The sequence below is a fragment of the Bactrocera dorsalis genome, chromosome 3 (assembly GCF_023373825.1).
Source record: "Bactrocera dorsalis isolate Fly_Bdor chromosome 3, ASM2337382v1, whole genome shotgun sequence".
NCBI classification, from domain to species: domain Eukaryota; kingdom Metazoa; phylum Arthropoda; class Insecta; order Diptera; family Tephritidae; genus Bactrocera; species Bactrocera dorsalis.
In genome coordinates, this window is record NC_064305.1 from 66,381,124 (window position 1) to 66,396,023 (window position 14,900).

The window sequence follows — 14,900 nt, forward strand, 5'->3', positions numbered from 1 at the left end:
ATTTAAGCGTTTCCAGGTAAGTTTTACCGGGTTTGGCTCTCCTAGTGAGGCTCTTTAAAACCAACCACAGCACCACCACAAACTTTTTGGAGTTCCCAATGTGCTTCAGCCGCCGACTTCTTTGACTGATAGAGGAAAATCGTCACTCCCCTCAAATTTGGCCAAAAAGACGGACATATTCGGGTAACCGAACGTATGTGACACATAAACAATGCTAGAAAAGTGGAAATGTAGTTTCTTTTTCAAATGTCTAGGTTAAGTTGATAACGTTTTGGAGAACCTCATATTTTTTTGTAAAAAGTGAAGGAAGCGAAAATTTAATGTTAAATTAATTGCATTTTTTCTAAAGAAATCACACTGTTATAACCCATTTGAGCCAATAGGAATGCGAAAGGCTTTCCTACAGTGGCAGCAAAGGCCTCAAACTGTCACCGCCCTCATAGTGAAAAAGTCGGTCAATTACTACTTATGCTTGTCATTTGTGATGGCAATGTATGATCGAGCATTACAGCTGCCATTATGACAAGCTAAGCAAATCAATATTTGTATGTATGTATGTATGTGTTCATGTAATAATTTAACATTTCTGCGGGGGTTGATGACAAGACAACGCTCATATTTAATATCCTTCCTAAAATATCGATCACTGTCAATTGATTAAGAGCTCCAAGTAATTGTGCGCACATTTACATACATACCTATACATATACAAACATACAATCCAACGGTATTCAAGTAGAAATGCTTACATCGTGGCAATTTTAAATGGATTACGGCACAGATGACTTGAAAATGACAAATTACCAAGTTGATAATTAAGTTGCTCAAATTGCGAAAATTAAAAATGTCCATTAAGATAAATTATCTAACGGTAGCGGAATGTAGAAGTACGAACATACACATTAGTATATTAATTATTTTGAGTTTTCGATTAAATTTATGCGCTAAAATTTCGTTTAAGCTTTCATATTATAACTGAATTTTCAAACATATTTTAATAGATATTCAAAAAACTAATTTCCTTCAAATTATTAATCAAAAGCATGCCAACTCACCTTTCACCATCATCGTTGAATGAGAAATCGCCGAGCAATAAATCGCGAAAACGATAGCGTGGTGCAATCATTTTGGTTGTGGTGGTTGTTGTTGCTGTTGAAGATGTACTGGCTGCCGCTGCCGCACTGGCGTTTGTTGTTAGTGGCGCCACAGCTGCGCGTGCAATCGCCTCCAACGAACTGCGGCCACGTCCGCCCTTGATGACATACTCTTCGGTGGCCGAGTGTACGCCGCCCGTCGTTTCCACGGCATTCCAGTGTGAGGTGCCGGTGAGAAAATAGCCGCCACCAGCCCGATTGGGCCGTGGCGAACGTAGACGCTGCCACAGATTGGCCAGAATAGTGGTTTAACGCGCGCGGTTATAAGAGAAAAGACAATAATTAAATGGAGAAAGGCACTGCGGCCGCGGCGGTAGGAAACACTAAGACTAATTTTGTATTTTAATTTTATTCTTTTTAACTTTCAATTATTTATTCAATTGCACTATTTCAAAAAAAAATAAGCACTAACGGGATATTTTTTTAAATTTGCGAAAAGATTTTATACACAAATCGCGTCATTTTCACAATTTACTGCGCACAATACTCTTTTTCATGAATATCACAAAGGTTAAGGAAAAGTGAGGTTATCTGAAATGAAAAAAATATATTTTTATTTTTATTATTACTCCTAGTTATTTTCTTTGCACACAGTATACATAATTAAATACATAAATATGAAATAGTACTATAAAAAATAAAGAAATATTCTGTAATCAAATCGTACGACCGAGGCAGCCAATTTACTGGGCCTTTTCGTGAGATAACAGGTTCACTAAACTTGATTTTCAATAAATCGATTATGACATTCGCTGTGTGGCTTGTGGCGCCGTTCTGTGTGAACCACATATTGTCCAGACAAACATATTATCGACTCAGAAAATTCAAGAGTTAAGACTCCACGTCTATACGGAAGAATTTGGAAACTTACTAAAAATTCCATACCCAACTTTCCATGGAGATTGGTACGTAACAAATACAAATTCGAAAACATTCATCGAAATACGTTGGAGTAACCCTAAAAATGAAACAACAAACATACGAGGTATGACAATTAAGTAATGAGACTGATTCCATAAAAACCGTATATTTGAAAATTATTCTACAACTCTGCCATCCCCTTCAAAGTAGTCCCCTTGGGCAGCTATACAGCGATTCCAGCGCATTTTCTATGCTTCGTAACATTTCTGGAACGCTTCGGCTGAGATGTCCGCGAGTACTCTCGTTACGGCGGCCTGGATGTCCGTAATTTACTCAAAATGGGTTCCTTTGACCACCGATTTTGTTTTAGGAAACAAAAAAAAGTCACAGGGTGACATGTCGGGCGAATAAGGCGGCTGTTGCAACACGGCGATCCCTTTAGAGGCCAAATACTGGGACACGCTGAGGGCGGTGTGGCACGGCGCGTTGTCGTGATGAAGGATCCAGTTACGAGCGATGTCTGGGCGCACCCTGTTGACTCGTTTTCGCAATCTTTCGAGTACTTGGCAATAGTAGACTTGATTCACAGTTTTCCCCGGTGGAACGAATTCTTTGTGGACGATTCCACGGCTATTAAAAAAGGCAATAATCATCGTTTTCACCTTCGACTTGCTCATGCGAGCTTTTTTCGGGCGGGGGCGCGCGGAGACAACCATTGTGAGCTTTGGCGAAACCTGGGCACGACTAAGAGCACTATCACCATACACTCTTACAATTTTAGCGTACGTTTCCGAAGCTGTTTCGCCCAATCTGGCGCAAAATTTTATCGCGACGCGTTGCTCTTGATTTCGTTTTTCCATTTTCATGACGAGCACTACAAACACACGTCTACTCAACTTGACGCAGCAGGCGAACTAAGCAAGCTAGAGCGATGGTACATATATCAATGGAGAGGGGAGGGATGCCGGAAAAAGAGAAAGGGAATTTCAAGGTCACAGGTTTACCACAAGCGCGGCAATAAAATCAGTCTCATTACTTAATTGTCAAACCTCGTGATATACATGGACGTACCTTATTCCAACGTACACTGTGATATGATAATACATGTAGTTCTCATGTATTATATTGATTTAAAAAAACGAGAAGAAATGATATATCTACTCATTTAAGATACTAATCTCCGAAATTTCATAGTCACAGTAACGACTCTTAGACATAAGGACAACAAATCTAACGTCAGATTAAATATTGGTTCCTACATTTAAATTCCAAAAACTCTTTAAAAATATATATATACCTAAAAAGTATCCCAAAATGTCTGCGTAATGATCTATACCGAAAAATGAGCGAGAAAAAATTTATAAAACTATCGACTAATATTAGTTTCATGACTGCTTGTGAAAGTTAAGGTATTCTCCTTAGAGATATATGTACATAGTATAAATATAGAAATCTAAGACTACGTGACAGGTGAGGAAACGTAGATTTATATGATTTATAATGAGACCAAAAGTAAGCAGCAGTCGATTGTATAGGTATTTCCAGAGTGAAGCGAGAGAAGCATATTCAAGCGAGTGATTGCTTGTATCTTTGGAAAAACTCTGAACATGCTGCAAACATACTACTAGAACCCGTGCTATAAATTCCGGGTGGTAGAAAATTATTTGTTTGCCAGTTGTCTTTCAAAAAAGCTGGTAAACAATCCACCGAAATTGGATCACTCCTCACCGAGGTCTTACGCATAACCTAAAATAACTGCATTTTTGAGCACCGAAAAACTTCTTTTTATTTCCGTACGTAAATAAATTGAGAGGTTTTTCGACACCTGAAGAGGTGGTTGATGCGTTCAGAATGCATGTTTTGGAGATACCACAATCAGAGTCACAAAAGTGATGCGACAATTGGTTCAAACGCATGTCACAGTGTTTAGATCTTAATGAAGATTATTTTGAAAAACAATAAAGCGATGGAACGACTTGGCGCATTTTACGCCGAGATCTTAAACTGAAAGCGTACAAAATACAGCTCGTGCAAAACCTGAAGCCACTCGACCTTCCCAAGTGGCATAGCTTTGCTCGATGCACTCTTGAAAAATTCCGAGAAGTTCCGACGTTTTCGAGTCAAATTTTTTCTCAGCGATGAGGCTCATTTCTAGCTCAATGGGTATTTAAAGTAGCAAATATACCGCATTTAGGATGAAAAGCAGGCTGAAAAAATTCAAGATCTGCCATTTTATCCACAAAAACGACGGTTTGCTGTGATTTGTGGACCGGTGGAATCATCGTTCCACATTTCTTAAATAATGCTGCTGGAGAGAACGTAACCGTCAATGGCGACCGTTATCACGCCATGATAACCGACTATTTGATGTCTGAAATTGAAACTCGTAATCTTGACGACATTTGGTTTCAACAAGAAGGCGACACTTCCCACACATCGCTATATGGAATGGATTATTGAGAGAACACTTCGGTGAGCAGATAATATCACGTTTTGGCCGGTCAATTAGCCATCAAGATCGTGTGATATCACACTGTTAGACTTTTTTTGTGGGGATATGTAATTTCGAAAGCCTATGCGGAAAGTCCCGCTTTGATGCAGGCCTTGGAACGAAACATCACGCGTGTCATTCACCAGTTGCCAGTCGAAATGCTCGAACGAGTTATCGAAAATTTAACTCAGCGGATGGACCGTCTGAGATGGAGTCGCGGCCAACATTTGAAATATATAATCTTCAAAAAATAAACATCAAGGAATGTTCTTTCGAATGATAATAAACATTACACTTTAAAGTTAAAGTTTGCGTGTTTTTTCTTTAAAAAAAAAGTTGGGAACCTCGAAGTGAATCAGCCTTTATAACAATCGTCTTCCCTACTACAATAAATATTTAAATGCAATTCAATATATTGATACACTTCAGCCAATATAAACAATAAAATACCATTGTAACTGAAATGTGTTCGTATATACCGTTATTTTTACTCTTAAAAAAAAAAACAATTGCTGACATTTTAAACCCAAGCAGACATATTTAAATGAATATGAGTATAGGTTAAAAATTATTTTCCTTCCTTTTACTGTCGTATGTCAACATATTTGCCTTTGCTTTCCATATCATCATCATATTTATATACACCGCCTTCAATGGTTAATCAATTACGAATTGTTGCAAATTAATTATGCCACATGTCATCTAGTGATACGGGCGTAAGCCACAGCCGGCTGAGCGCCAGGCAGACGTGGATAGCCCAGAAGGAGAAAAAGGAAGAAACGAAAACCAAGGAGTGTCAGTAGTAAAAAATACCGTTCATATTTGTAAAAAAAAAGTAAAAGAAACATCGGCAATAATTCCCAAAGCGCAGCGCATGCTACACACCCTTCATCCGCTCACTACGAAGGGCAGTCTGAGGCAATACACCCATACTTGTTCGTATAAATAACCGTTATATTCATGAAAACCGCTCTGCGCTCATAGCAGTATTTACATTGTATCATTTATGCATTTACTATCCACCGAAGATAGTTATTTATTCCCGGCCGACCCATCTTGCCGGCCAACGGGTCAATTGGCGCACACGATTACTTTGAAATACTTCATAATTGTAAGCTTAAGTGTTTAAACGCTTTATTAAGCACTTGGTGCCGGCTATTTGATGACTTCGGGGTATGGCTTACGTATTTTATAGCTTGAACAATTTTTAAAGTATGGTTTATTCCCAACCTTAGGACATTAGTCATCTACTCAATAAAAACAACTTTACATTACATAATATTTGAAAGAACGAGAAGAAATTTTACTACAGAAGAGATAATCTTAATTCGGTGATAATTATTTGTTGCGGGGAAGTGTCTTTGATTGGTACAAATAATCAAAGAGGGTCGAAAACACGTTCAGGACGTCCAACAACATCAACATCAACTAATGGTCAACACGTCAATAAAGTACAATAATTATTGCTTGAGAATCGACAATTAGCAATCAGTGATCTTACTGGCATCATTAGAATATCGGAAAGATCAATTAAAACCATTTTGAAAGATCATTTTGGTCTAAGAAAAGTGAAAGCACGATTGGTTCCATAATCACTCAATTTTTTCAAAAAATTTCGTCGCGTTAACGTTAGTGAAGCTGCTTTCTGGCTTCTAAGATGTCATAAAAAGTATTATTACTGGCGACTTGTCTTGGATCTATGCTTACGACCCGGAAATGAACGATCAAGCGGCCGAATGTCGTGACAAAGGTGAGTCGAAACCAAAAACCCAAGTCAAAAACTACGGTTATGTTGACAGTTTTCTTCGATTATCGAGTTGAAACGTGAATCGCTAAGCGCATTGAAGGCTATTCCGGAAATTTACTTTAACAATTGTTTCGAGGATTGGAAAAAATGTAGGCAAAAGTATATTGGGGCCAAGAGGGTTTTTTGATGGGAGCCACATAGATTTTTAAGAATAATTTAAGAATTAATTAATTAAAATTATGAACACAGCCTTACCATTTTTGCTCGCAGTAGTAAATACTCTAAGGCCTGATATAAGGTCAAAATCAACGGAAATATTATAGCTGGAGCAAGGTCTGGAGTTATTGCATTAACTATTGAAATAACTCAAAGATATTCGCGAATATGTTTTTTTTTATTTTAGGAAGAAAACTCACATATTGACCAATACATACGGTATAAAGACAGACAGGAAGATCGAAAATATTTATATTAGGCTTATAAGCGGTTAGGGGAAGTATTGGCTAGATTTTAGCTTTTTTTAACATAAAGACATATCTTTACCAGAAAAAGATGATCCTGGAGTTTCATTAAGCTAACTCAAATACCAACCGATATATTGGAATAAAGTCAACTGCAATTTAAAAAAAAACCATCTGCTAAGTACATAGGCTGCTATATATATTTCTGGACTAGGCAACACTAAGTGTTGGCAGGTGCAATCTGACATTTCCATTGGAAAGTTTGACATTTTTTAGCATAACATCACTCAGAAAGTTTTGTCATTTAATAGTGAATTGTTTTATTTACAGGGAATTAAAAAATTCATCTCGGTCAAAATAGGGAATTCACTCGTGAACATTTTCGTGCGATCATTTTTCACAACTTTCGGCGTGGATTATCACGACAAGAGTGCATTGATGAACTAAAATCTTTGTATGGCTCGCGGTGCTTCAAAAGACGTTTTTAAGATCGTCACAGGTGACGAATCATGGATCTATGCGTATGAGCCCGAAACAAAACAGCAATCGACCGTGTGGGTCTTCCAAGACGAGCCAAATCCAACGAAAAAAAACCATTTTCGTTGATAAATATTCCTATCTTCAGTATTAGGTCAGAAATATATATAGCAGCCCTCGTATATGAAGGCTATGGGAACCAATCAGCCGATTTTACTCATTTTTAGCACCAGGACACAATATTACTAGGAAAAGACGTACTCTAAGTTTTATTGTTTATCTTAAAGTTGAGCTTCTAACCAGACATTGAGAAGATGGCTCTTAATCATTTTCGGAGCTTGGCGATTCTAAACGCTTATCTTCTTCTTGTTCCTATTATAAGGTGGGATAGTAGTCCTTAAGTCTAGAATGTCCTCAGTAGCACCACAGAATTCCCACATTTCCTCATTAGCTTACTCCGTTTTTAAAACGTTCTCCAAGTCAAGCATCGTCTTCAATTCCGTGAGAAAAACTCAATTTTCTATGCTTGACTCGACAGGTCAAATATAAAATCCTACCTTTTAGGCTCATCAAGAAACATTTCCAGCAGAGCATTTGAAATTTAATTTGTTTCTTGAAAAACAAAAACTTAACTTTGATCTTTCAGAGTTGACCCAGATTACAAGCTGCTCCTCCTCCTCCTGAGCTCTCTCATCGGATATTTAAGCACAACTTTTACACATTTTTTGAATCTCGAAACTAACGCAAGTCACATGTATGCCATAGTTTTTTTTATTGTTGCTCTGACAGTTTTATCCAACTTACGCTTTGCCAATGTGATATGCGTAATCTTTTCTACTGGCACCGCCTCCTGAGGTTACTTTTGTCAAATTCTATTCCATTTTTCAACTGCATTTCTGAATTTAATGCTTTTGCTTTTACTGGTGCTGGTGCTGCAGCCGACAGCAATGCCATTGATATTTGAATTTCACTTTAGAAATCACTTTTGGAAAATCTCTGCATTTGCAAACTGAGATCACGTACATTTATACCACTTGTTCAACTGAAGTGTTTGTTGAGTGAGATAAATAGATGGATAGACAGTGTTGGTTGTCTGCTTAGTGCAGTGACATGTGAGATGCCAAATCGACGCAAAAAACACAAAATTGCAAATGGAAATTATTTGAGTATACTCCTTTGTGTGAATGCATTAAGGTGATACTTAAGTGAAGGAAAAAATATTTTACGAAAAATTATCGAAATTCCATTACTTAATGCGATGATATACTAGTGTATGGTTAGGTAAGGTAAATTGGCTGATTTTCCATGATAAATACTCTCACTTGGATAGCTAGAGATGCCTGTCCAGTGAGTCCCAGAACTCGAAGGTAAGCAACTTTCGCATATCGACGAACGCCTAGAGCTTGCCACAAATTTAATTAATATAAATTAAAGCCAACTCGCCGGTTTTTTAGAAAATATGGCAATCAAGATGCCTCAACCTTATTCTAGCTAGCTGAACAGTGAAGGAAGACGTGTCTAGTTGCTTTTATCTCATCTTACTCATTGCAACTTTGACAAGTTAAGACCATCAAAATTTTTACCCTCACCGTTTAATAGGCAGTTTTATGAACCATTTATATTCCACTGTGGGCCAGAAGAGTTTCGCAATCCCACAAGTGCCGTTGCTGACCGACGCTGGCTGAGCTCGATTAAAGCACATGGATCCAGCGTCTGAATGCACGAATACAGGGGAACCCCTGCTCATTCTCATCCTGATGAAATTCTGATAAGAGTATCTTTTCTTTCAAGCCCATCGGTTTTCCAACTTTCAATAATTTCGCTGGGAGCAGGCAGGTTTATTATAGTAGTTGCTTTATGCTACTGCTAGTGAGGTCATGCATATAGTCGGCGAGCTCAAGACCTTTGTAACAGTTCTACAACCGGAGTGAATCTCCTAAAAGCAGCTACATTTCGGTAATGTACATCTGCTACTACAAAATATCCTGGTGGGCACTATTGAGGCAATTAAGGTACGGAGATCCAATAGAATTGATCCTACGTCCACAGACTGCAAAGCAAGCTAGCATCAGCTGCTTTCTGGCTATTTGTCGCATAACACGAAGTCTGCACAAGTGGCTATTTATCTGTTAAGAAGGTGATTCTTGAGTCTTGTGAAACTTAGTGACGTTTTAACCACCCATTAAGATCTCTGCTTGGCGAATGAATGTGAATTGTGCGCAATATTTTCCCAGCCTACTCTCTCTTCTCTTCCTAGAGCAGCTCTGTGAAGATATGGGGATCAACCACAATACACGGTTCCAATCCTAACATCCTGGAAACAATTGCGGAACGGGCAAGCTCATCAACCAATTCATTCCCGACTACACCCTTGTGTCCTGGCACCCAGATGAGGGTTGAGACGGCTATTCAGCCGCGATGGAATCTCGTAAGCTGGTATCGCTTTAAGTGCCACTCGCCTATCACTAAGTATAGGATAGATAGTTGCTTTGGATATTTATCTCTCCACACCGACTTACAGCAAAGGCTACTGCTTGAAAAATGCTCGCAAAATGTCCCACAGGGATAAAGGGTTACTGCATTCAGCCTTACTGCCGAGGGTGAGAAGGCTGTAACTCAGAGACACTTTGAATATTGATTTAAAATTTTAATTTAAAGATATAACTATCAATATATATATATAAACGATTTTTTTTAAATACAATTTCACCTTAGGTGCACCCTTTAACGGGCTCTAATGGTGCCCAATTTATATATTTTTCTTTTTTCGACTCTCTCAGTGAACCATTCTGAATATTATCGCTTATTTTAACATTTCAGTGCCATCCTAATACAAATACATTAGTAAAAGCTTAAAAATAAAAGTTGAGAGAGTGAAAAGTTCAATTCCATCAACTTGAGCTGGGAATTCATGTAAGCGCAATGTTTACATATTAGCACATACATGAATATTTTTCTATATTTGCAAGTACATATGTCTGTAGGGGTATATATTAGAACGGGTTGATTTATGGGGCGCAAAAAAAAGGATAAATCGCGTGGGCAAGAAACATTCTATGGATCAGTTTGAGCAACTTTGCCCAAGAGACTATGGGTCCAAAACCGATTTCGAGCCAACGACTTTTAAGGCGAATTTTATGGGGTCCGCAGAAGTTTGTTGGTGAGTTTTCGAGATATTCGAATTAAATTTATTATATAGATATATTTTGATATTATATTGATCATTTGTTGGAATCTGCAAGATCGGACAACTAAATCACAGATGTCCCATACAACCGATTATTAAAATTTTTTGTTAACTTCGCCTTAAAAACGCTGGCTCCATATTTTTGTAGGTTACAGTCTCTCAGACAAAGTTCTTCAGAATGATCCGTAGAACATTTCCCGTACACGCAATTTAAAAAAAAAAAAAAATCGGCCCACTCTATTAGACGCATATACATATATACATTTGCGAATAAGTATGTATTTTTCACTCGAGAATAACAGTTAGGATGCTATAGTTTGTTCTAATTTGATTGCAATGAATATTTTTGTACTTTTATGCACAAAAATGCTGTACAAAGCTGAAATGATTTAGACAGCTTTGCTTGTCCAACCGTTACTTGATTGAAACTGAATTATACTGATCTGCTTAAGGTCAAACTAGGTCGGTTTTGAGAAATGGGCGAAATAATTTTCTCTACAGAGAAATGATAAGCCAGTTTCAGTAATTCTATGGGGCAGTACGCAGGGCGGGGCATTTTCCCCACTGGTACTTGGTGATAACTGATCTACTAAAGGAACTCAAAGAAAGAAATTTTCAAACTACCGTCCACGAACTAACCGAAGGATACCTTAACAGGGTACACAAAGATTTAAACAGAGTCATCTTGAAATTCTCTCCTTCTTCAACTGCTTTCTATTGTGACAACAGTATACGTACTGTCAGGGGGGTGAACATGCGCTTCCACAGCAGAGCGGCAATCCGATTGGAAGTTGCACCATGACAACGCTCCGGCTCATACTGCCTTTCTTTGTGAGCAGCTACCTAACCAAGGCCGGCATCCCAACGCTTCCACAGCCGCCCTACAGCCCAGATGTGGCCCCTGGGCCTTTTTTGTTTCCTTGAAAGGCCAATGAAAGGGGATCCAAGCAGTATGCACCTCGGCTTTCCAGGCTTTCCGGAGAATGCATTCGTGACGTGAAAAAATAGCAGCCGTAGCTAAGAGTGTAGACGACGACTGTCGGGAGCCGATTCGGCGTCGTTCGCAGCAACACGAACTGACATATGAAACGACTTGCCGCATTTTACGACGAAATCTTAAATTGAAAGCATAAAAAATACAGCTTGCGTAGGAACTGAAGCCGCTCTTCCTTTCCAAGCCCTATCGCTTCGTTCTATGGGCTCTCGAAAAGTTCCAAGTAGATCCAACAAAACAAGCAAAATTCCCGCATTTGGGACGAAGATCAATCCGAAGAGATTCAAGAGCTGCCATTTCATTCAGAAAAAGCAAAGGTTTAGTGTGGTTTGTAGGCCGGTGGAACCATTGGTACATATTTTTTCAAAAAATGATGCCCATGATTCATAATAACCGACTATTTGATGTCTGAAATTGAAACTCGTAATCTCGTCGACATTTCGTTTCAACAAGACGGCCCCACTTCCCATATATTGTTTTGAAGCATGACCTTCAATGAATCGATTTATTGAGAAGACACTTCGATGAGCAGATAATTTCATGTTTTTGACCGCTCGATTGACCACCAAGATCGTGTGATAACACACCGTTAGACTTTTTCCTGTGGGGATATCTAAAGTCTAAAGTCTATGCGGACGATCGCGCTTCAATTCAGGCCTTAGAGAAGACGTCTCAAGTGTCATTCGCCAGTTACTAATCAAAATGCTCTAATGAGTCATAGAAAATTGAACTCAAAGGATGGACCATTTGAGAAGTAGCCGCGGCCAACTTTTGAAAGAATAATCTTCCAAAAGTAGATGCCAAAGAATGTTCTTTCGAATGATATTAAACACTTCTTAATAAATTTGAAGTTTCTGTATTTTTTCTTCAAAAAATCCAAATGGATAACCTTCGCCTTTGGTATATATACATATATTACCTTGACTTTCCTCCAATGCTCCTTTAGAATCCTATTATCAAACCGAAACACTCACTTCTCACAACTTCTGACACATATTTGGAATGCAAATTATCTGAGAAAGCTTCATAATAGATCATTCATATAAAAAGTTCGGACTTCTCATTTTCATATACCGACCATAAGCACACAAACTGCTATAATTTGCGAAGACTACTCGTATCACACATTTGAAAAACATTTGGAGCTCTTACTAATGTTTTGAGTAGGATATAGCTGGCACAGAGTATATACACATACGTGTGTCCATATATTTGCAACCATGTAAGCTACATATGACCTTGAGATTTACAATGCAATACTTCTGCTACAATTATCAAAGCATAATTCCCAAAGTGAAAAGTTAAGTCTATAGCTCTTACTAGCATACGAGTAAGTCGTATGTAGACTGCACAGCAAAATGTGAAAATTCCTGTCAAGGCAAAGCCGGTAAGCTCGTCGCTCAAGAATTTTGCATTGACAAATTTTTCACACGCCATTGTTTATCACTGCCGTAAACTCATACATCATTTCCGACTAAAAATCAAGCGCGGAAACTTTATTTCAATCAGGCGAGTTGCATAGCATTTGCATACATTTCCTGCACGCCGGCCGCTCACCTCCCCACGAAGCGCAGCTAAAATTTCGCGAATTTGCTATTATTTTTGCTCATCGTCAAGTCAAGCATACCGCGGCAAATGAATGCCATCCTTTGAGACTCGACAAATATTAAATCAGACACTCAGATATTCACTCAGTCTGTCCGTCTGTCGTGCAGTCTTTCCGTTAGACGGTCGGCATTTCAGCAATGTCAAAACATTAATTTGCATTTATGCAATTTTTAACTGGATTTATGTATACAACTTGGAATATGTGTGCATATGTATGTGCATATGTATGTTCCGCAAATTTGTATGTAAGTATGTAGGTGTGAGTGTTTGTACCCAACACAACAGCCAACGCAGACAGATTAATATATTTGTTTATATGCGCGCAGGCAGCTCACGGCGTCGACTAACGAAGTACATTCAGTTTCTCTAAAACTTAAACCAAATTCACAACGGTTTTTTGGCTGCCTTTGTTACCGTTAGTTTGGCTTTTCTGCATTTTAGCGTGCAAGTCTGCTTTCACTTTTGCGCCTTGAGAATATGCAACTCAAACGCGTAATTCATGTAGCGCCTCAGCGCGCAGTGAAGAGCATACAAACATAAGTACACACATACATACAAACATTCATACATATAATTTCCATGACTGTGGTTGAGAAGAATAGCGTAGACTTGACCCACTAACTACAAATTTCAACCGGTTGGCGCGTAAAAAATTCATTCGCACACACACACACAGCTACTCATACATGCACATACATATAGCCGAACAAGCTGTTATGCCCCCAAGTCATTAGAAGAACTTCTTCAAGCGTTTTTCGCTCTTATACATTCCATTGTTTGACGCTTTTCATTCTTTTAACACTCAACGCTGCTGTTGTTGTTTTTGATTTTTGTTGTGTTTTTATACACGCGCAACATGTCGCACCGAGTACAACAGTTTTGTGAACCCAAGGGTTGATTTAACACCTAAAACTAGTTAAGATATAACTGGTCAATTGGAAAGTCCACGGTCTGACAGATAGATGGCGCTACTAGCATTAAATCCAGTTGATTATTAGTTGGATCTAACCTTTAAAAGGAGTATTGATTTGACAGCTGTCAGATCACTAGTTTGTGAATTATATGAGTTTTGAGTGTTATTGTAAAAAAAAGAAAGAGAAATTCCGCAAGTTGAAAATATATTACTTTTTGTAGGTGAAAAATACAGCTGAAGCAAATACTTGGCTTTATGGCGAGTTTCCGGACACTGTCCCAGGAAAATCAACCATCAAGAATGGTTAAGCTAAGTTTAGATGTGGTGAAATGGTGAAATGAGCACCAAAGGCGGTGAATGTAATGGAAGACCAAAAAAAAATTGTTACTGACGAAAACGTCAAAAAAGTCCACAAAATAATTGTGAATGGCCGTAAAGTGAAATTGTTCGGCATAGCAGACACTCTAAAGCTATAAACTGAATGAATATTTGAGTATGAGAAAGCTCTGTGCACAGTGAGTGTCGTGCGAGCTCACATTTGACCAAAGACAACAAAGAGTTGATGATTCGGAACAGTATTTGGAGATGTTCAAGCGTAATACACCCGAGTTTTTGTGTCGATATGTGAGAGTGGATGAAACATTGCTCCATCCTTTCACTCCGAAGTCCAATTGACAGTCATCCAGGTGGACTGCACAAGGTCGGCTAGCAAAGTTTGACATCTGTATTTTGAGATGCGCATGGAATAATTTTTATTGACTACCTTGAAAAAGAATGAACTATCAACAGCGCCCAGCATTATTGGACCGTTTGAAGGAAGAAATCGTCGAAAAACTGCCGCATTTGAAGAAACAGAAAGTGATATTTCACCAAAACAACGCACCGTGTCACAACTTAGTAAAAACGAAGGCGAAATTCCATGAATTGAGCTGCGAATTGGTTCCGCATCCATCGTATTCTCCAGATCTGGCCCCAGCGACTATTTCCTGATCTCAAAAGAATACTCG

At 38.5% G+C, this 14,900-nt stretch overlaps 1 protein-coding gene across 1 annotated transcript in view; it reads right to left on the bottom strand.

Moving 5' to 3' along the window:
• Positions 1-14,900, bottom strand: part of LOC115066120 (uncharacterized) — a 184,096-nt gene that overhangs the window by 155,571 nt on the left and 13,625 nt on the right. The window contains exon 2 of the transcript XR_007422252.1: positions 1,056-1,685. The gene's annotated coding sequence lies outside the window, so the exon portion shown is untranslated. The remainder of the gene's footprint in view (positions 1-1,055; positions 1,686-14,900) is intronic.